At 42.3% G+C, this 4,819-nt stretch overlaps 1 long non-coding RNA gene across 1 annotated transcript in view; it reads left to right on the top strand.

The window, feature by feature from the left end:
* The first annotated feature begins 401 nt into the window (after positions 1 to 401).
* The window catches only part of LOC108533177 (uncharacterized), a 22,989-nt gene continuing 18,571 nt past the window's right edge, over positions 402 to 4,819 (top strand). The window contains exon 1 of the long non-coding RNA XR_001886672.1: positions 402 to 490. This is a non-coding gene — a long non-coding RNA (uncharacterized LOC108533177). The remainder of the gene's footprint in view (positions 491 to 4,819) is intronic.

Here is a 4,819-nt window from a genome sequence, read left to right as displayed (position 1 = left end):
TCTCAAAACTTGGTCTCTGTGGCCAATTGGTTTTATTCTGTCCCATGGCACCAATCAGGCTCTTAACCTGACCCTGCGCTCTGGCATTCAGGGACCAAAGAAGAAGGAATGATGTATGCTCCCAGCAAATATCATAGTGTGTAGATTCCAGTAAAACAGTTCAGAGAAGGGTCTTGTGAAAATGGGGCTGGAGAGGAATTGTCTTGATGTGAGAAAGGTAGCATGCATAGGGTGGCTGTTGGATACCAGGGTTTTCCAAAAACAAATGGTGTAATGGAACCATCAAAGGACAATGCTGAACTCAACTCCTTCTTGAAGTCGTAGGAGGTGGGACGTTTGTGTCTTGAAAGAAGATTACATTAAGCCTGTTGTCTATTCCTTCTCTCCTTCCAGAGCTATAAGTTGGTGCTGTTCGCCAGGGTTGGTGTCTGCAGAGGGCCAGGGGAATTCCAAGCGAGGGAAGCAAGGAGAGCTTCTTGGACTCCTCAAGGTAAGAAACGTGGTGAGATACTTGAGGATCTCTGGTTCCCATTCTAGTACCTGCAGCATTAAAGAGCCAACAAGGACTTAGGACAGAAGCCCATGTCAGGAATAAAGCATGTAAAATAGACTTAAAATTTGTCTGTGCCAAACCTCTTGGGAATGGAGTATATATCTGCTTAATGAAGGAGAACCCATCCATATACTTAGGAGGTGGAACACCAACATATGAGAGTTCTCAACCTATGGGAACTCTAAAAGTGCTCCTAAATTTGAATTCCCTCCCTTCCACTCTGGCCGAGACTTGGCCCCTAGGAAAATAGCAAAGTGCAAAGGTGTTGACTCTTGTCAGTTAATAAGTCCACTAGTGTTTCTGCATTACTCACTGTTAGTCACCAGGCATTCACTGAGCATCCACTGTAAGCATGAACAGGACTACAGGCTGTTAGTTTGTGTCATTTGCTGATGTGTCTGCCCTCTTCAACTGCTCCTACTTCCAATGTCTGTGTAATATTTTGTATCTCCTGACAATGCAGCTGGGTTGGGTGCTAACAAAGAAGGCCAGAATGAGCTCAAGGGTATTGCATTATTGCTGGAAGAGTGTTCCCATTAATAAAAGCTGGTATTGTGTAATGTCATTCACATATTACTGTACATGAGATGATGCAATGTAATGCTGGCCTTTGATTCACCCAGAGCTTAATGGGAGAATGAAACTGGTCATTCCAAATCCCTGAATTTTTACCACTGAGAATCATAAAATATTAGAGCTGGAAGGGACTTTAGAGAATAACTCACCCAACCTCCTTTGTTTTACCAATGGGGAATCTGAGGCTTATGTTATTCTTTGTTGAATGTACCAACTGGAATCTGGCCAAAGTGCCTGTTTCTACTCACAAATGTAACGTTTGGAAACAGACTGGGTCCTGTGCCATCTGCTACCATCCTTGGTAGACTAGAAGACTAGGAATCCAGAATAGTTCCAAACTGTCTAATGCACTTCATCTACAATATTAGCATCCCAGTTCCAGAAATTCTCTCCCTGAGGGTACTCGTATGTGGCACAAAGGTACAGAAAATAAAAATAATTCTTGTTTTCTTATAATTTCATCTGATTCATCACTGCATCAAGGTGAGCTTGCTAATCTTAGATCTCAGATCTCCAGGGCATGGGCCCAGCCCTCTTTGTTTGATACAGAGCTATGAAGGCTGTCCAGCTTTGGTAGCAATCTCAATGGCATGTTTTTGTTGGACCATTTAAAAAATGACATAGTCCCCATTGGGGCTTGCACCTGTGAGTTTGCCTACCTTCTGCTGTATCTCCTTAATAGGGGAGGCAGGTAGTCTACCTGTTTAGAATGAGTTCAGGCTACACAGTCTACACAGCATCAAGATATGGAATGTGTAGTTCACAATTCGCTTTTGCCTGAATTATTTGTATAATTGTGGAATGGGTTAGAAAGGGCATTTTAAAGAGTTATTCTTGGCTGTGGTAGGCTTTGTTCAATGGAAACACGTTTGGCTCTGTGTGAATTGGCCTAAAAGAGAAGTCATGGACAACATCCTCTTTCTTAGGAAAGCTTTCAACTGGAGAGTACTGCAAAAATCTTGGGGACATGGAGCCAAATGAAGCTGTTGACCCAGGGTTGGCCATCACAAGTGTTTTGTAGCCAAGGAAAAATTTGCCTAGGATCAAGATGTTTAGCAGGACTCCTGAGAGTGCCAGAAAAGAGACTGGAAATTAGTAGAAGTTGCTTCTGTCTTTGAAAAGGGCCCTTCTATGTTTATATAATACAGAGTTTTTGAAATAGAAACCCCTGGCCAGAAAGTTAGAGACCAAGAGAAGAAATAGAAATTAAATGAAATTCTTCCTTCAGCCTCCCCCTCATCTCTGTAAAAATAGACAGAGACTTCCTTTTCCACTTACAGATGGGGAGGGCGCTGCTTTGCAGTTAGAGCTGAGTTGTGAGGTTGAGGCAAGCTGGGTTGGTGTTGGCAACTCAGAATTACCATCTCTTCGAATTGAAACCCATACCCCAAAGGGTCTTTGGATTGGGAAATAGTGCAACCTCCCCATGCATAAGAGTAGGAGGCACTCCATTTAACTCTAGAACACCATTTTTTTTGGCAAACCTAGCATTTAGGCTTAACTTAGCTATACCCTTCTCCTACTTTATCAGAAGCTGGACATTGAAACTTATCCCTGGCACCTGCTAGAGAGACAGCAAGGAGTATCAGAATGGTCTTTTGAAGGATCTGGTATGTTCAAGGGACAAATACACAATTTTGTTTTCATTTATTCACTTGCTTAATAAGCATTTATTCAACTTCTGCCTCTCCTAATCTGTGTGATTTGCCATGTTTGTGGAGAATGGAATATGAAATGACTGAGTCTTGGCCATCCATGATCTTTCACACTAGGCAGAGAGATAAGACAGACCCACAAATAATGATAATAAGCAGTGAAATGTAACAAGCTCCTCAAGAAAGGTGGAATGAAAAGTTATAGAAATTCAGATTAGAGGAGGACCTAGCTGAGCTGAGGAGGGCAGGGAAGGCTTCATGGTGGAAGTGACAGCAGGAATGATGAAGAGTAGCATTCCAGGTGGTGAACTACACATGCAAAGGCGTTAAGGCCACAAAGCATGGAGGTATGTTTGGAAAGTAATGAGGCCTCTAGTTGGAGGTAATGTAGAGGATGAGTTGAGGGTAATAGGAACTAAGACTGAATGGAAGCTTTGAAATGCCAGGAGAAGAATCTGGAACGTAAGGTAGGAGAACAATGAAGAATCACTGAAGATTTCACAGAATGAAAACAAACTATTCTGTAGAAAAATTTATCTGGTAGATGGGTTTAAAAGGCAAGATAAGAAAGAGGAGGTAATTCAAGAAGCAATTAAAACAGTCTGGGCTATAGACAATGAAAGTCAGGAAGAGGAGTAGGAGAGTGAGAGGAATAGGAAAAGGCAGTGGAAACACAATGAGAAGGCAGAGAGGAGACACTGTGGCACTAACGTGGCAGCTGATCAGATGTGGGGTAGGTAAGGTAGAACACCTGTCAAAGATGACTGAGAATTTTTAGCTTGGTTGTAATTCCCCTGTGGGTAATGATCTCAACTGTTTCTGTTTAGGGAGAAGGGTTTAAGAGAAAACTGATTGTTAGGATGAATTTGTCCAGGGCTTATACCTGGGTAATATAATGGTCTCCAAAGGAGTACCCTCAGAAAATATATTGAGGGCTACACTGTGATGGAACTTTCTTGAGAGTGACAGATACAGAGAATGTGCAAGGCAGAAAATACCTGCTTTCAGTGAGCTTACAGTTGGAGAAGCAAGAATAGCACAAAGGAATAATGCCACACTCTATAAGAAAGAATGTAATGAATGGCTTAATTATGTATTCAAGATTGTGAATTATATAGACATTTAGAAGCAAAGAGGAGCGACGAAACAGGTGGGGCTTCTTGGAGGAAATGTTACATAAGGTGTTGGGATTTGGAGGGAAGGAAGAGAGAAGTAGGAGAACAACACAAATAAAGGCAGAGTGCTGGGGGTGGACAGTGGCATTCATGAGGGACTGAACAGACTAACCTGGACATCTCTTCTACAGGAACTTAGAAAAGTTCTCAGTCATCCGAGGGGTATGAAGGGTGCAGGAGAAGACAAACATTGAGCAAGATTCACAGTAGGAGCATGCAAATATTATGCACTACTCATATCAGTGGTGCATAATATTTGCATGCTCCTATTGTGAATGTTGACTATTAATGTAACCGTGTAACATTACTCTTTTGGGGTGATGGGGGAAGGAAAGTTGGATGTGTGTGTATGAAAGAGCAAAATTCCTATCTTCTTTGGCAGGGAACCAATAAATAATGCTTAAAATTAATACATCAAGAAATGGCATTGTAAGCACACCTACAAACATAAAAACGCCTAGGGGAGGCAAAAGATGCATGAGGTGAGGGCGGTTGCCTCTGGGGCAGGAGGATTGGGTTAAAGGGGGCAGAGGGCTGCACATTTTAATTATACGATGTGGACTTAAAAACTCTCTAAGTATAGTGTTATAGTTTTTGAAGAAAAGAATGAAATTTTAAAATGATGATCTGATTTCATCCTGAGGTGATGATTGGAGTGCATTAGTAAGACAGGACACCTGGGCCCACTGTGCTGCCTTTGATGGGGAGCCTAGGATGATTTCCTGGGAAGGTCCAAGGCTGTTTCAGCCAAGCTTGCACCCTGATTTTCCCACCTTCCTGGGGGGGGGTCCTCCAAACTCAGCTGTCTCAGGCCCCTTTCCTTTTAAAACACTGCCTTAGCTTTCTTTTTTTTTTTTTTT

Source organism: Rhinopithecus bieti, unplaced genomic scaffold (assembly GCF_001698545.2).
Source record: "Rhinopithecus bieti isolate Rb0 unplaced genomic scaffold, ASM169854v2 scaffold_10351, whole genome shotgun sequence".
NCBI classification, from domain to species: Eukaryota; Metazoa; Chordata; class Mammalia; order Primates; family Cercopithecidae; genus Rhinopithecus; species Rhinopithecus bieti.
Note: the sequence above shows the minus strand (reverse complement) of the source record. Positions and strands in the feature narration are given on the sequence as shown.